General features: G+C 36.6%; 1 long non-coding RNA gene across 1 annotated transcript; it reads right to left on the bottom strand.

The window, feature by feature from the left end:
• Positions 1-2,175: 2,175 nt before the first annotated feature.
• Positions 2,176-17,247, bottom strand: LOC103596719. Its single transcript, XR_551062.1, has 2 exons — positions 17,160-17,247; positions 2,176-2,602 (listed from the first exon to the last, which is right to left on the bottom strand). It is a non-coding gene; the product is annotated as an uncharacterized LOC103596719 (long non-coding RNA).
• Positions 17,248-18,563: the final 1,316 nt, after the last annotated feature.

Below are 18,563 nucleotides of genomic sequence, written 5' to 3'. Positions count from 1 at the left end.
CATTGCCTTGGATAACCTCAGCTGGGAACATGCCCGGCAGGCGACTCAAATTTTTCTCTGCTCTGTGCATGTCCTCAGACGACCACAAAAGCCTACATTTCAGACTTGCTTAGCCAGCCCAACAATCGCATAAGCCAATTCCTTGCTTATACATCTCTGAATATATAGCTCCTACTGGTTCTGCTAAAATAGAGCAATTATCCTGGAATATCCAGGTGGGCTCAATACAATTACAAGGGTCTTTCACTGTGGGAGAGGGAGAAGAATCTGTTAGAGTGAAGCAGTGTGAGAAAGACTCAACCAACCAGCATTGTGGGCTTTGAAAATGGAAAGAGGCCAAAGACTAAAATGCTGGCATCCTTTAGGAGCTGGAAAAGACAAGGAATTTTTTCTTGGAGCTGCCAGAAAGGATGCAGCCCTACTGACACCTTGATTTTATCCCATTTAAAACTTTTGACCTCCGTAACTGTAATATAAGAAGTTTGTGTTCTTTTAAGCCACTAAGTTTGTGGTCATTTGTTACATCAGCAATAGGAAACGAATATACCAAATCTATGAAAGCTGTCTCAAAGTTTTCTTAATAAAACATAAAATTTCACTATAACAAAAGGGTAAAAAAAGAGTAAATCTAATTTTAAATATGTATATAGTTTATATGTATTTAAATAAATACATATTTGGTTTATAAAATACATAGATGTATACATTTTTAATACAAAAATTATAGTATTGACTTAACTTATGCTTTATAAAAGAAATTCAGAAAAAAATTACCATTGTGATTTAGCTTTTGTGTAAGAGAATATTCCCATTGAAGTTTCCACTGAGACAGCACACTATAATACATGTAAGATTCAAGACAGAGCCCCTTACGAAGAATTTATAAAGAATATGGCTTCAAAAATTGGTTTTATGACCTTTGAATAAAGAAAAAGTGTGGAGAGAAAGATTTCTGTAAGAAGAATATCTTTAAAAGAAGACACTGTGTGTGGTTTGGGTTTAAGCCGTGAACTCTGTGCCATTCCTGTCCTAAGGGGGAAGGAGGGACCTGCCATTTCACAGGGTAAGAGAGGCTCCTAGGGCTACTCAGAGAGCTTCAAATGTTATTCCTGCAGCAGCACAAAGGTTTGACTCTTGCCAGAGGCCAACTTCTCAGTGGCAGAGCCAGGAGAGGGATGTTGTGCTATAGTCTATACACCCAGAGTATACAGAGCTTGTCACCCACAGGAGAGAGAGCAGGCACAAGGTCACCTTGGGCCCAATCCAAGTGGGCCACCTGAAGAAGCAGAGGGACACAAGCAGTAAGTTAAAGTCCACAGACAGAGCCTCAAGTGGCCACCTGAAGTGGAGATGTATCTGTCTGGAACAAGGGATAGTGCTCATAACAGAAAAATTGGCTCTAAACATCTGCAGGTGCAGAGTACATTGAGACAAATTATAATAATACCCTGTTCTTACAAGATTTTTCCTTTCCCTTTAGAGTCTTTAGACCTACCCCTCCTGTTTGAACTTTCTGGGGGTCAGAAACTGACAGGGTTAGGAAAGAGGAAGAGTAAAAATGGAGGGAGACACTGAGTTGAAGCCAACTACAGGCCCCTTTTCCACTTCTAGCCTCAGGCAGATCTGTGCTGGGGGGCTGTATTAGTCCATTTTGTGTTGCTATAACAGAATTACCTGCGAGTGGGTAATTTATAAGGAACAGAGGTTTATTTGGATTACAATTCTGGGACAGCTGCAACTGGCACAGGCCTCAGGCTGCTTCTACTCATGGCGGAAAGTGGCAGGCAGCCGGTGGGTACAAGCCGATCACATGGCGAGAGGAAGCAAGAAAGAGAGAGAGGAGGTGCCAGGGTCTTTTAAACAATCAGGTCTCACGGGAACTAATAGAGTGAGAACTCACTCACTACCCCTCTTCCCCCAGGGAGAGCATTAATCCATTCATGAAGTATCTGCCCCCATGACTCAATCAGTTTCCAACACTGCCACATTGGGGCTCAAATTCCCACATGAGTTTTGGAGGGCACAACACATCCAAACTCCATCGGGAGCTGAAGTTAAACACATAATATAGTTCAGAATTCTATTAATATCTTGGGTTGGACTTTCTATTGTTATTGAACCAAATGAAATTTTTTTTGCACATGTGCAATGAAAAGCCAAACACCAAAGCACCGGTCTTTGCAGCAGAGGAAAAGTTTATTAACAAAGTGCCCAAGTAAAAAGATCAAGAAATATATCTCAAATCCAACTTGTTCACATCAGGAAGAAAAAGATCTTTATGGGAAAACTGTTAGAGATGAGGTGAGGTGTGGGAGGTCGTGACTGGTTAGAAGGTCTGAAGAAGTTCTTCAGTGATCTGCACAGGTTCAAGCCATCTGCATGTCTCTACATGTTCAGAAAATGCCAGCGTTAGCAGGATCTGGAGGTGGAGTTTCTGGCCCTCTAACATCAAAAAGGTCACCCATCAGACATTTGTTCAGGCTCAGTAGAGAGGTCTTTAGGCTCAACCAGTTTAGCCTAATTTGTATTGGGCCAGCTAACCCCAACAGTACTGCCAATACCTTAGGCACACAACTCATGACTTCCGTTCTAGAGGTATTATCTTAAAAGGCAAATAGGAAAAAACAGAATGAGAGGTTAGTGTCTTAGTGGGTTTTTGTGTTGCTATGACAGAATACCTGGACTGGGTAATTTATAAAGAACAGAGGTTTATTTGTCTTACAATTCTGAGACAGCTTCATCTGGCACAGGCCTCAGGCTGCTTCTATTCATGGTGGAAAGCGGCAGGCAGCCAATGGGTACAAGAAAATTACATGGCGAGAGGAAACAAAAGAAAGAGAGGGGAGGTGCCAGGTCTTTTAAACAACCAACTCTCAGGGGAACTAATAGAGGGGGTACTCACTCGCCACCCCCACCTAGGGAGAGCATTAATCTATTCACGAGGGATCTGCCCTGTGACTCAAACAGCTTCCAACATTGCCACATTAGGGATCAGATTTCCACATGAGTTCTGGGAGGACAATACATCCAAACTCCATCAGTTAGTTATGGGAGTTTTACTGAAAGAACAAGCAATTTAAACAGGGGATAAATTTTAACTGAAAAGTCACTGTTATACTATTTACCTAATTGAGACTCTGTGACATTCAGAACTATCTCCTATCTAAAAATTAACACAAAAATTATAGGACCTGTCAAATTTTCATTCAGGGAAATAATAACTTCCTCCACTGATCCCTTTTTAAAGAGGGAATAGGAGAATGGATAAATAAATAAGTAGATAACATATTTGAACTATTACATCGACATACCAGTTATATTTAGTGTAGGAACTTTCCATTCCTCTTAGCACATTCTAGCTGGATTAGCAGTAATACTTTCTTCCTATGATCCTGTTTCTGTTGCCATACACAAACTGGACAACTAGAATCATCAAGATTTCCTCTCTTATATCCATTCACTCAGATTCTAAAGTGTTTTTCCCTTACGTTGTTCTTATATATCTATTCCTTCCTTTGCATTTCCCCTACCTTTATTGCTCTAGTAGAGGTCCACATTGATTCATATCTTGGTTACTAGAATAGTCTTCTCACTAGTGTCTTTGCTTAGGTCCTAGAATCATGCCCGTATTCAATCTATTCTACACTAAAGTCAAATCTTCATGAAAAGATGATGCTTTTCCATGTTTTTTGCCTGGCATTCAAGGCCTTCCATGATCTGACTCTACCTTCTTCCCAACTATATTCCTACTTTTTTTCTATCCAATGTGTTTGTTCCAGATAAATGGGCATACCTCTATATCTTTTCCTTCTGCCTGGAATATTCTCATGATTGTGGCTATATTTCAGTTTTGTAGAATCCCATCCTTCCATCAAGGTCCAACTCAAATGCCATCTCCTCCATGAAGCCTTTCCCAATCACCTCAGCTGGAAGGGGCAAGCTGCAGTGTGAGTGAGGTGGATTCTAGGACTGTATAAATCAACCTAATTAAATCAACTGAAAACTGAGAAAGGCATAACATTTGTAGGCTCCCATCAATACTGATTTGACAGTTCAATGAAATTTATAGAGCTTAACCAAGGATGGATTGACAAAAGGGAATGATTCACATAAAAAAACAAAATCTCGGGCCGAGCCCGTGGCAAACTCGGGAGAGTGCGGCGCTGGGGGCGCAGTAGCGCTCCCGCGGAGGGTTCGGATCCTATATAGGGATGGCCGGCGCTCACTGGCTGAGCGTGGTGCCCCCGGTCTCAAAAAGGACAAAAAAAAAAAAATCTCCATTGTTTATTCAGAACTTCCCGGGCAGATATGGGGGACAGAGGAAATGTGGTCACAAGAAGTGTACTTTAATGGCAGCATGAAGTTCATTAGGTTTTCACAGAGGTTGGATAAAGGACCTACCTTTATAGTTATTGTTTAATTAGAGAGCAGAAACCATACCATAATTTGGAAAGGAAAGTTTAATTTAAAAAGTTAACTTCAGCAGAGGATTAACTGTAAAGTGAGAACCTGAAGGCTGAGAGAGTATACCCACTGAGAGAACAAAATTGGAAAAAAGGACCCCTCCCCAAGGCTGGGAATCAGATCTCATTGTACAAGTCCATTGGACAGAGAAGTCCTTGGGTTGATTTGAGCCAAAGCGGCCCACACCTGGTCTGAGCAAAGACTAACAAACTAGGAATTTCAGCTGGAAATAGCTAGCAGGAAATACCCTTCTTAGGTCCAAGCAGGCAGAGGCTGGCCAACTGGGAACCATGGCTGGGAATCATTGGGAATTTGCCCTCTGAATTTCAAGGGAAAGCCATAAACAAGAGGTGCCACTCCCAGGAAGGCGTCGTAAAGCCACCGAGGAGATGCTGAGTAGAGATCGCCACAGAAGTGTTGCTTTGTTCTGGCCACCAGATGCTGCTGGCTGCCACACCTGCGGCAGGAACCTGGTCTGCAGAAACCTGCTAGGAGGAGCACAGTGGGTGAATCAGAATAATCTCCTGCGGTGTCCCTCCAGCGCCCTCTAGTGATAAATATTAACATCGTGCCAGCTGCAAAGGAGAGATACAAAATCTATCTCCAGACTAGTAGATTTGCAGCTAAACAGAGAATAAAGGGTGGATTTGGAGCTGAGGCAACAAATTGATAACTAGAATTCTTCCCAATCATTTTTTCCTGTGTCCTCATTTTTCTGTTCAACAGACAAAATAGATTTGTAACTCAACTTCCTGGGTTTCTAAATCCCAGGGTTTCTCTAGCCACCACCATCGTCCTCACTGAAAGATTCCAATGAAAAAAAACAAACAAAAACACATTTACTGAAGCTCTAGGACAGGTGATTATATACATTATCTCTCTGATGTAGAATACCGTAATGAGAACTACACTTTTTGTAGGCAGTAGATGAGAACTTGCTACTCTTCTTATTCTTATCTTAACACATGAGGAAACTGAAGCTCAAAGACAAACAGCTAGTAAGTGATGGATTTTAAAGTTTGAATCTAGGATCATCTGACTAGAAAATCAGTGTTCTGTTGACTAACTCTGGCTGAATTTCTCACCAAAAAACTAACTTTTTTGTGTTGTGCTAAGAAATTCCAGGTTCCAGGCTGAAAATGTGTGCCTCAGATAAGGTCCTGCCTTTGAGAAATCCTGCTGGTTGGTACTCAACTATTACTTTTTGGATGCCATGTCTTTTCTGTGAATGCCTAAAAAATGCAATAGAAGTTAAATTTTTCTCTATGAAATTTGTTAGCTTCATTGTGAGCAAGCTTGGAGTCTAGTTGTGTATACATCTCTGTCGGGGGGTGATTCTATTAGCCTATTATTTATGGATCACTGAGTAAGTGCTAGCTGGCACTGTGCTAAGTGCTCTGTATGCCTTTTCCTGTATAATCCTTGACACAACCTAATGGATAGGTATTATTATCCCATTTTTCAGATGAGGAAACTGCAGACTGGAGAAGTTAAATAATTTGACCAAAATCATCACCAAAGTGTTGGCACTGGGATTTTAATAAAGAGAGGTCTGACTTAGCAGAGGGCTTAACTTCTTGACCATGCCATAAGGCCAGAGCCCATGTAGTTGTCCTTGGCTTCCCCTCTGTTGTAAAATTTTCTTTGTTTCAAATATTCTAGATTTTTAAGCGGATTTTTGTAAAAATCAGCTGCTTTCAATTAATAAAGGAAATTGCTCCTTTGAGATGATTAGGCTCCTTTAAAGTGTGTTAAGCCTTTTATAGAGAGCAGCTGATTTCTAACCCTTTTAGATTAGCAGGGGAAGAGTCACTGATATGGTGCCCCTGCCCATTCTCATTGATTCCAGATGAGGTTGGGTAGATATGTGGATACGTGACACGAACAGTTTGCATTTGTCTAGGAAGAAGATAACGGCTGACAGTAATATGGGTGGACTTATTTTTCATCGTTTGCTTCTTACCCTGGGTCTGCTTGCTAGAAGCATCACATCCACAGAGTGGGCCTCTGTGAAACTCAAGCAGTCACTCTTTTTGTGCCTCCACTTCATGTTTAACAAAAATAGGTCTTAGTGTACATTTCTGTGTCACTCAAACTAGAACAGAACTTACATAACTGAAAGTAAAATCTATTTAAATGCTTAATGCTTAAATATTTGCTTCACTTAGCATTCTATTTTATTAAATTATCTCATGTATATAACATGACTATCATGCCAAAACTATTTGGTTGTGAAAAAGATAAGAACATAAAAATGAATTTTAAGAACTTAATAGCTTATATTACTTAATTTAATTTTATAAAATTAAATTGTGCATATCTAGGGCTATATTTAGATTTAAAAACATTTGTAAGGGCCTTATATTAGTCTGTTTCTGTTGCTTATAACAGAATATCTGAAACTGGATAATTTATAAAGAATAAAATTTATTTCTTACAGTTTTGGAGGCTAGGAAGTTCAAGGTCCAGGGGATATGTCTGGAGAAGGCCTTCAATGCAGGGTATCACGGGGTGGGAGAATAGGCTGAGCAAGAGAGAGCTAAACTTCTCACTCACTCTCCTTAAAAAGCTACCCGAATCACACTCATTACTCCATGAATGGATCGATCCATTCACGAGGGCACAGTCCTCACAATCTAATCACCTTTTAAAGCCCCACCTTTCAAATACCATAATTGGATTTCCCGCCCTCTTAACATAATAATGTTAATGTAATAACAATGAGGATCAAGTTTCCAATACATGAACCTTTGGGGGGGACACATTTTACACATAAAAGGCCTTCTATAGACCTCTCAATCTACAGACATCTGTCAATTATAAAATCTTCCTTCCAATGTGGAGATTTTGACAGCAACTAAGTATGTCTATTCCAATTATGCATTCTGGAACTGGAGAAATAACCACAGGAAGGGTTTGGGCACCCACTGGATTCACTGTGAGCAAGATCTGAGCTAAGATTCCATTAATCACCTGACCCCCATAAACCCCTCTTCTAATTGGAGGGACACTGTGACTTTTTTTTTTTTTTTAAAGATGACCAGTAAGGGGATCTTAACCCTTGACTTGGTGTTGTCAGCACCACGCTCTCCCAAGTGAGCTAACTGGCCATCCCTATATAGGGATCCGAACCCTTGGCCTTGGTGTTATCAGCACCACACTCTTTCAAGTGAGCCATGGGCTGGCCTCACTGTGACTTTTTAGGTCTTCTGGAATCAATGTCATTTCACAGCCAGTGTCCAGTAGTCCCCTAAAGGTCTGGCTATTTCCCTTTTCCCAATGCAGTTACTCTGCTAAAGGGCCTTACAGCCCTTTGGGGAAGGATGAGAGAAAGATTATAGTACAAATTTTTGGTAGTGTACCAAGATCCTTCCTCAAGAAGACTCAGCCACCCCTTCATTTAAGGAGTTCTGGTCTGTAAACTGGCTCAAGTCTGGGAATCAATTGATTAGGGGCCATGACTCTCTGTTTTTATGATTCAACTTAGACTTTTGTTCACCTGTTTTATGCTTATACAGATCGAGTAAGAATTCCATAAGTTTTCTGTCTATTTGACTTCCAGCAACACCATGCTTAACTAGCTATCACCACAGATCTGCAAGAGTCAGACTATTCTGATTGTTGCTTTGCCTCTGCTGTCCATTATAGTAACTACACCTACCTTGCCTTTGTCAGCTGAGTGCCCCTGCCACCCTAGGATCCAATTATCTCCTTTGCATTTAAGGTTTCCAGTTGAGTGGCTGTGGTTCCCAGAGTAAGGTCTGATCTACAGAGAAGAGCAATCACAGAGCTCTTCAGGGATGCTAGGGCTCCTCTCACAAATCTATTTCTCAAGGTATCAGTAAAAAAGTAAGCCTTCTGGAGCCTCTCAGTGTGGGTGAGTAGGTTTTACATGACAAATCCACTATAGCATTTCAATCTCCCTAAGCCTTTGAATCTCTTCCTCTGTAGTTAACCAGGGACATCGGGTATTTTTAACTCACTCACAGTGATCCATGTTTCAGCCAATCAACCAAACTGTTAGCGTCTTTCCTAACTCCCCAAGCTGCAACACTAAATACAGAATCTCTGCTTAGTGGGCCCATATCAGTAAATTCAGCCTGATCCAACTTTGTTTCTTCCACTATTATCCCACACCATTAATATCCATTCCCATACATGTTTTCCAGATTTCTGCTTGTACAAATTAGAAAACTCAAGTAGTTCTTGTTGAGTGCAATGCATCTCCTTATGTGTCACAGATTGTACCTCACCTTTAGGGACCTGCCAGGACTTGAGTCCACTTATAGGTCTAGAAGCAAAGAGGAGTGGTGGGGGTGAGTTCTGAGGAGCATCGTCATTGTCTTGCTTGGTAACTGCCTCAAGGGAGGCCATTACTGTTTCTTAGGCAGTGGAGAGTTGATCCCCTCAGACAGTGGTCAAAAGGCCACTCATGGCTAAGCCTAATGGCTGTGCCAGGAGTTCCTGGTGTAGCCTGAAGAACGATCTCATGTTCTTGTAAATCTCACTAAATGAGTCATGATAACAATTATGAAAAGTTGGCAATCACTGTTATAATTACTGGAAATTCACCTTGCATAATTTTCCCAGTTGTCACACTTCTCTGCATAAACCCCTCCTTTCTGTTCACGTATCACACCACATGGTGGCAGCCTTGTTTCTCATTTCCTGTCTTGCATTTATTGTTCCTAAAGATCTTTATTGTTACTGAGGAGGTATTGGGTTTGGTAAAAAAGGAAAGAAGAAACCTCAGAAACCAATGCTCCAGAGGAAACTAGTAGGAAAAATAGTGAGGGCTTTTGTTTCCTTATTTATAAAATTGAATTATATTGTAATGATGAATAAGCTAACTATCCTGATTTGATCATCACATATTAGGGGAGGGGCGTTCTTTTTTACATGCAGAGAAAAAAATTTTTTTATTGGAACATAGTTGATTGTACATATCTGAGGGTACAGCATTGAATTTCAATACCTGTGTGACCATCACATGTTGTATACAACTATTGATAGTCAACTGTGTACCTCACAAATATGTATAACCGATTATGTTTCAATTTTTTAAAAAAACTGAATTAGATGACCTCTGTAGTCCCTTCTATTTCTACGTTATGATTCCTGACTTGACACTGAACCTGATCGTACCAAGATGGGGCTTAGAAGTGAGAAAAGGATGATGGGACAAAGCCTTCCTGAGCAAGCTCAATGAGCATATTCCAGAGAGCAGTGAAATAGTAAGGGACAGTGTGAGGTGAGGATGTCCCCAGCACTTTCCAAATGGAAGGCAAGGAAATAACAAGCTCAGCAAATCTCTTTGAAAGTTGGAGGGTCTCCAGGACAAAGAGATAAAGAAAAAGTGTAAGTTATAAAAGAGTTAGAAAACACTGGTTGAGTGTTCAATTTCCATACTCCAGAAAATACGCTAAAATCAATATAAAACTGCCATCTAAGAGGAAAACTAGAAAGAACTCCTAATTAAATTAACTCTAACAACTACTTAGGGGAGAAATACAAAACCACTACCATCCAATCAAGGCATAGTTTCAGGGAGAAAAACCAATACCTGATCAATAATATCATAACTCCTCTGAAGAAGAAATAAGTTAACAGAAAGGTAGTCTGCATGGTGTCTAAAAATGAGGAAACAAAGAAGAAAAACTTTGTCTTCTGCAGTATTGTTCAACAGAGAAAGTCTAGTTAATTTTGCTTATATATTTAGTCCATTCGAGGTGTGTGTACCTTTTTTAAATTTATTTTTTCATTGTACATGTTTATGCTGTACAGTTTGTTGTTTCAATACATGAATATATTGTATAATGTTTCAATCAGAATAGTTAGCATATCTATCACCTAAACATTTATTATTTCTCTGTGGTTGTAACATTCAAAATCCTCTTTTCTGGCCAGCTTGAAATATACAATACAATATTATTATCTATTGTCACCCTAGAACACCAGAACTTATTCTTCCTATCTAACTGTAACTTTGTAACTTTCTACTGGTCTACCAACCTTTCCCTGTGAGGTTTATACACTTTTAAATAAGGCATACTATCCTAGTTCGATAATGCTTGCCACTGAAAGTATCCAAATATTTTTCCTTGGACATATTTCCTGACCACTGATTATTTTTGTTATGGAGAAAATATCTTAGTTTTGATATTTATTTGGAGACAATATAACAAAATGTTTGCTTTGGAATCAAAGAAAATTCAAATTGTTGTCCTGTCACTTGAGCAAGTTATCCAACCTAAACCTTTTCCTCATCTTAGTAGAGATATTAACATAACTCATAGTGTTGCTAGTGAGGATTAATTGAGACAATGAATGTAAAGTGTTCGGCAGAGTCTCCAGCACATAAGAGACATCCCCAAAATGGCAGATATTGCTACCAATAACTAATCATTTCATTGAAGTTTTCTTAGTTTTTTTTTTTTTTTTTTTTTTTAAAAGATGACCGGTAAGGGGATCTCAACCCTTGGCTTGGTGTTGTCAGCACCACGCTCAGCCAGTGAGCAAACCAGCCATCCCTATATAGGATCCGAACCCGTGGCCTTGGTGTTTATCAGCACCACACTCTACCGAGTGAGCCACGGGCCGGCCTAAGTTTTCTTAGTTTTGATGGATATTTTTAATTGACTTTATTGGGTTTTCCAGACAATATCATCATGTGCAAATAAAAATCATGTTGCTCTGTTTTTATTATATTTCTTTTTCTTATCTCACTATATTGGCTAGAACTTCTGGAATAAATGAGAAAAAATAATTATGATAAGTGGCATCCTTGTCTTAGTGCTTTACTTTAATGAATGTTCCACTAATGCAGGCTGGACAAATAATACAAACAGGGAAGACATCACAAATGATCAAAAGTCTGACTTCTTCCCTATCTCATCTTCCTGCATCCCACCAAAGGTAAATACTATTCTGAATGTTGCTTTATAATATCCTTACTTTTAAAAAAAATCATTTCTATTAGGATTTTTTTGGCATTGCTTCAAAAGAGTTTTTTTCATATATGCTTGGTTTTGCTTGTCTTTGAACTAGTATTATGCATTATGTAGTCTTTCCAAGTTGATCATGACACTCAATACTAAATTGCTAAGATTAATCCATGTGATTGCTTCTAGCTTTAGTTTATTCATTTCCATTACTGTATAATATTCCTTTTTATAAACACCATAATTTATTTGTTCTACCTTTAAGAGACTTTTGGATCATTTATACTTTTTTGCTATTATTAACAATGTGACATGTACATTTTTGTATATTGTACCCTGTTGCAAGAGCTACCCTTATGATTACTAAAAAGATGAAATTGAGCATATTTACCTACTTTTTATCTATAAGTTCATTGACACTATCATGTTTCTTCTTCTGTGTAATGCCTCTTAATATCTTTTGCCCATTTTTGAACTGAGTTTTCTGCCTTTTCTTATTGATTCTGTTACTTATACAAATTGAACACTCCACTAACCCTTTGGCATTTATGTAAGTTACAAATACATTTTTCCAGTTTGTGGCTTTTCTTTTTACTTTATCTAGGGTGCTTTTATCAACTATAAATATTAATTTTAATCTATTTTCCAATCCTGAGATTACATTCTTTCATATTTTCTATTAAAAGTTTTAAAATTTTGCCTTTTATGCTTAAGTCTATAATTAACCTGGAATTGATTTTTCTATATGGTGTGAAGTAGGTGACCTATTTTATTTTCTATATAGATAACCCATTTCCTAGCACTGTTTACTAAATAATCCATTTTTCCCCAATTGGAATCACAATATAACCTCTGACATCTATCAGGCTCCCATATATGAGTTAGTCTAATTTTTGGCTCCTGATTCTGTTTTACTAGTCAGTCAGTTTATCTAATCCTATGCCAATAGCTCACCCTTGAATCACATAGCTTCATAACAAATTCTGTTCACTGAGAAGGCAAGTTTCATTCTTTCCTCCCAACCTTGCTCTTCCTCTGGAGTGTTTGTCAAGTTCCTCTAAAATTTAGGTTGGGGGGGGATCTAGATGGGAATTGTATCAAATCTATAGATCAATTTGAGATGAAGTTACTTCTTTTAAATATCAAGTTTTCCTATCTATTCAATTGGTATATCTCTGAATGTAATGTAATTTAGTAACATCATTTTTACATAAAGTTCTTACATATCTTATTATACAAGGGTACTTTTAAAAGGTTGTGGAAAAATGGAATGGAAAGATAATATAAACTTTTCCATACACTTGTTGAAGACCCCTTGTTTGTATTTCTAAATACTGTTTTGTGGATTCTATCAATATTATATATTTTTATATTACATTCTCTTAACTATTTGTTGCTAGTTGAAGTGGATATGATTGATTGGCTGTCAGTCTTCATTCCCACCCTTTTCTATTGTCACTGCCTGTATTGCCATTGACACTCCCAACAGAGGCTGGAAAGCCAAAATCTACATTTTCCAGATTCTCTTGAAGCTAATTTTATCTTTGTGAATTATTTTCTCCCAGTTATATAAGTTTATGGGAGATGTGGAAAGCAAAAGTAAGGCAGAAGTCATCTTTCTGTTGCTTCAGGGTTTTCAGCAATTAGGCAAGGTCACTTTAGTATAGAATTTGTCTGCAGCTCTGTTCTAGAATCATTCACATTTCACAGGTGTTGAGTTGAGAGGCAGTTGAAGAAGTGGCTTTCTCATTACAGATTCCTGAATTGCAGCTTTGGTGATTGCTATGGTCTGAATGTTTGTGTCCCCAAAAATGCATATGTTGAAACCTAATCACTGTGTAACGGTGTTAGGAGGTGGGGCGGTTGGGCAGAATCCTCACGAATGGTATTACTACCCTTATGAAAGAGGCCCCAGGGAGTTGCTTAGCCCCTTTAGCCGTGTGAGGACACAGGGAGAAGGCCCCATCTACAAACCAGGAAGCAGGCCCTCACCAGGCACCAAATCAGCCAGAGCCTTGATCCTGGACTTTCCAGACTCTACAAATGTGAGAAATGAATCTCTGTTAGTTATAAGCAGTTTACAGTATTTTGTTATGGCAGCCTGAATGGACTAAGACAGTGACGTATTAGTGAATGACAGTGGCAGTCTCCTGATTCAACTTGTTTATCGTGATATTCTTGGAGAGCCATTTCTGTGTTTTTCTGAGATTCATACTGGCTTCCCATACTGGCTCTTTTAATGATTTTATAAGCATCTAATCTCCTCTATTGAGTCTCTTTCTATTTAAAGCGGTTTCTATTTCCTGGTTGTTAGCTAACATACAGAAACACAACTAATTTATATATGTCTGTGTGTGTGTATATATATATATTTTATTCAACAACCTTGCTAGACTTCTTTTTTATTCTAATGATTGATCTATAAATTCTTTTGAATTATCTTTGTACATAACCATATCATCTGCTAGTAATGAATATTCTGTTTTTTAAAATCCTTGTATCTTTTACCTATTTTTTCTCGCCATATTGAACTGGCTAGTAGTCCAGTAGAGAGCTGGTTGGAACAAAATGAAAGTTTAATTGCAAGTGTCCTTGCTTTAGTCCCATTCTTAAAAGGTAAGCCTTTGGTATTTCACCATTAGGTACAATATTTGCAGTAAGTTATTATTATTATTTATAAATACTCTTTATCAGTTTAAGGAAGTTTGATTTTATTCCTGGTTTCACAAGGGTTATATTTTAAATCACAAATGCATATTTAAATTTATTAAATGTCTTTTGTATCTACTGAAATTTTTGTCTTTCTTTTTTTTCTTTAATCTATTCATTTAGTGGATTACAATTATTTACTTTCTCATGTGAAAGCGACTTCACATGCCTGGGATAAACTCACTCAGTCACGGTATATTATCCTTTTTATATATTGGCTAATATGCTAAGAGGTTTACTGAGGTATAATTGACACACAACAAACTGCACATATTAAAAATGTACAATTCGATCAATTTAAGGTATTTATACATTCATAAAACCATCGCCACTCCCTCTATAATCTCTTCCTCCCCCCATCCTCTCTTTTATCCCTAAGGACTCATTAATCTGATTTCAGTCACAATATATTAGTTTGAATTTCCTGCAATTTTATATAAATGGAATCATACAGTATGCACTCAGTTTTGCCTGTCTTTTTTCACTCAGTGTAATTATAATTATTTTGAGATTCTTCAGTGTTGTTATTGTTTGTATCAATAGTTCATTCCTTTGTATTTCTGAGGAGAACTCAATTTTATGGAGATACCACCATTTGTTTACCCATTCACCTGTTGGTGGATCTTTGGGTTGTTTCTTGGGTTTTTTTGCTGTTACAAATAAAGCTTCCATAAACATTTGTGTACAAGTCTTAGTATAAACACATGCTTTCATTTCTAGGAGTAGAACAGCTGAATCATATGGTACACATAGATTTAACTTGTTAACATACTACCAAATGATTTTCTAAACTGGTTGACTATTTTACATTCCCACCAGAAGTGTGTAAGAGATCCAGTTATTTCACATCTTTGAATATGATCAGTTTATCAAAATTTTAACCATTCTAATATCTGTGTAGTAGTATCTTATTTTGTTTTATTTGCATTTCTCTAATGACTAATGACATTGAGCATCTTTTTATGTGTTTATTTGCCATCTGTATATCTTCTTTGGTGAGTGTTTATTAAAATCTTTTGCTCATTGTTTTATTGAATTGTTTTCTTATAATTGAGTTTTTAGAATTCTTTATAAGATATATAATTTTCAAATATTTTCTCCAAATCTGTGGCTAATCTTTTCATTATCTTCACAATGTCTTTTAAACAGTAGAAATTTCTAATTTTGCTGAAGCATGACATATTAGTCTATTCTTTAATGGATATTCTTTGATGTCTACTTAAGAAACACTTGCCTAACCTGAGGTCATAAAGGTTTTTCCCTATGTTTTCTTCCAGAAATTTCATAGTTTTAGATCCTTTTTGAATTAATTTTATATATGGTACAAGGTATGGATTGGATTAAAGTTTTTTGTTTGTGGTTTTTTGGGGTTTTTTGTTTTGTTTTGTTTTGTTTTGTTTTTTTGCATGTGGCTACCAAATGATTCCAGCACCACTTGTTGAGAAGATTATCATCTCTCCACTGTTTTGATCAGAAATTTCACATAAAGCTTAAAACTGGCTGGTAATTTTCATATCTCATACTCTGTCATGTTTTGGTAACAAGTCATTCTAGTCTTATAAAATGAATCTGAGATACTTCTTACTTTTCTGTTCTTCAGAATACTTTATGCAAGATTGGAATTATATTTCTTCCTTGAATACTTGGTAGAACTATAGAACTTTTGACTATTGATTTTTCTTAATTCTGGAAAATATGTTTTCTTAGGAATTTGCCCTTATCTTCTATATTTTCAAATTCATTGGTATCTAGGAATATTTATAATATTCTCTAATTGTTTTTTAATCACCACAGCATCTATAATGATGTTTCCTTTTGTATTCCTGATAGTAATTATTTGTACATTCTTTTTAACTTTTCCTCAATTAATCTCAATTAAACAGATATTTAGAATTTTTATTAGCCATTTCAGAGAACTAACTTTTGGCCCTATTAATTTTCTTTATTTATGATTGTTTTCATTTTATTAATTTATGCTCTACTAGTTGTTAATTTCTTTCTCTTTATGTAGACTTATTGTGCTTATTTTAATTTCTCATTGATGATTAATTAATTAATTTCAGCCTTACTTCTTTGCTGATATATATGCATATAAGACTTCAAATTTCCTTTTAAGTACTACTTCAGCTTGAACACAAAATTTACCAATAGCATATTTAATGTCAATCAGTTTAAAATATTTTCTGTTACCTATCATAATTTCCTCATTGACCTATGAATCATTTTGAAGGGAATTTCTTAATTTCCAAGTATATGAGGATTTTCATGTTATGTTTGTGTTATTAGTTTCTAATTTAATTGCATGTGTTCAGGAAACGTTTATGTAGTTTTAATCCATTGATATTCCTTAACATTTTCTTCATGGCCCAACGTTTTGTCAATTTTTATATATATTCAATGTGCGCTCAAAAAATATTGGGTGGATTATTACCAAATATGTGTGTGTGTGTCAATTTTTTTCTTTATGATATGTTACTTTTTCATTTATTGAATAATTTGTTTTAGATGTGTTTAATCAAGTTCTAAGAGAGGTTAGTAAACATCCCCCATTAGTATTATGGATTTGTATGTTTCTCCTTATAATTCTCTCACTTTTGCTTTATAGATGTTGAGGCTACATTGATAGGTACATACAGATTAAAACTGTGAAATCTTCCTGGTGAACTGTGATCTTCATTACCTCTTTGCTTTTAAAAACTATCTTCTCTAGCTACATTAACTTCGTTTTGATTAGTATTTTCATGCTGTATTATTTTATAGTTTTGCTGTCAGTCTTTCTCTATCTTTATGTTTTAGATGTGTCTCCTATAAGCTGGATATACTTGGATTTTGTCTTGTTTTGTTTATCTTAATCAGGTTTGATAAGCGTCACCCTCCAGGAACCTCCACGTGTTCAGCTATCTGGAAGCTCCTGAATCCTGTGTTCTTGGAAACTTCGTTACATAGGCATGATTCAAACATAGACAACCACATAGAAATGTTATTGGACAAAAAGAGTATACTCTAACACTAACAAACTAGATGGGGAAATGCAACATGGCCTACCTGTTCAGATTCTTCTTGGCCTCTCTGTATAGTATTCAATCCCGCTGGGTAGTATGGGGCAGTACTTCTGAGATGCGGGTCTTATGACCTACAATCAGATACAGTAGGTCAGAGAATTTCTTTATGGCCAGTTCCAAGACAGAGTCAGGAGAAGGTTAGAACAGGCCAGGAACTGTGGATGAGAATCAAAATATACACATCATAATATCACAGTCTGTTTCTACTATTTTAGTAATTTCCTAGAAATTACAACATGCATACTTAACCTTTACTCTCCTTCTTGATAATATAAGCAGCTTAGAATATTTGACTCCATTAAACATATATGCCATTTAATTGCATTTTAACTTTTTATTTTTAGATGCCCTGTTATGGTTTGTTCTTTTACACATTCAATGTGTACTAGATTTACTCACTTTCTTTGCTCTTTATTACTTCTGTATCTTACATTTTCCATCTGCTTAAAGTATTTCTTTAGAACTTTCTTCAGTACGATTCTGCTGGGGGCAAACTCTCTCAGTCTTCGTTGGCCTGAAAATGTCTTTATTTCAGATTCATTACTGAAATATTTTTTACTGGGTATAGAATTTGAGATTGGTAATGATTTTCTCTCATTACCTGAAGTATATTCTTCCACTGTCTTCTGATGTCTCTTGCTGCTGTTCAGAAATCATGTCAGTCTAACTCCTTTAAATACAATCTGTCATTTCTTTGTGATTGTTTTTAATGTTTTCATTTCTTTACCTTTGTTTTCTTTTTTAGCTTTGCTCTTCTGCTGTTTTACCGTGGAGTTGTTAGATATGGGTTTTATGGGTTTCTTTTTATTTATTCTCCTGGAGAGTCACTGAATTGTTTTAATCTGTGCATTAGTGTCTTTCATTACTTCTGGAAAATTCTCAGTCATTATGTCTTCAACCATTACTTGTGCCCCATTTTCTTCCTCCTCTCCTTTCTGGATTCTAATGAAATGTATGTTAATTCTTTCTCCTCAATCATTTTTGTCTCTCATCTTCTGTATTTTCTTTTTGTTTTTGTTTTAAAAATTTTTTTTTCCTTACCAATCTTCTAATTCACCAATTCTCTTTTCAGCTATGTTTAATCTGCTTTTAAAGCCATCCATTGGATTTAAAGAAGGTGGCCTAAAAACACATATTTACCTTCTTATCATTCTAAAATCCAATTAAATTGAAGAAATACAGAAACACAAATTATGAAAAATATAGAAATAAAAACTAATTCATGACAGCACTAAAAACTAGTCAGTGGTACCATCAGAAAAATAAAACCATGGAGAATTTCCAGATCATATAAATTTAAGTTACTGTACTTTTTAGTTCTAGAAGTTCCATCTGGTTCTTTTTTATATCCGCTATGTAATACTTCCTGAAGACATTTTAAATTTAT

Source organism: Galeopterus variegatus, unplaced genomic scaffold, assembly GCF_000696425.1.
Source record: "Galeopterus variegatus unplaced genomic scaffold, G_variegatus-3.0.2 Scaffold85, whole genome shotgun sequence".
Taxonomy (NCBI): domain Eukaryota; kingdom Metazoa; phylum Chordata; class Mammalia; order Dermoptera; family Cynocephalidae; genus Galeopterus; species Galeopterus variegatus.
The sequence above is the reverse complement of the archived record's forward strand: the minus strand, read 5'-3'. Positions and strand labels throughout refer to the sequence as shown.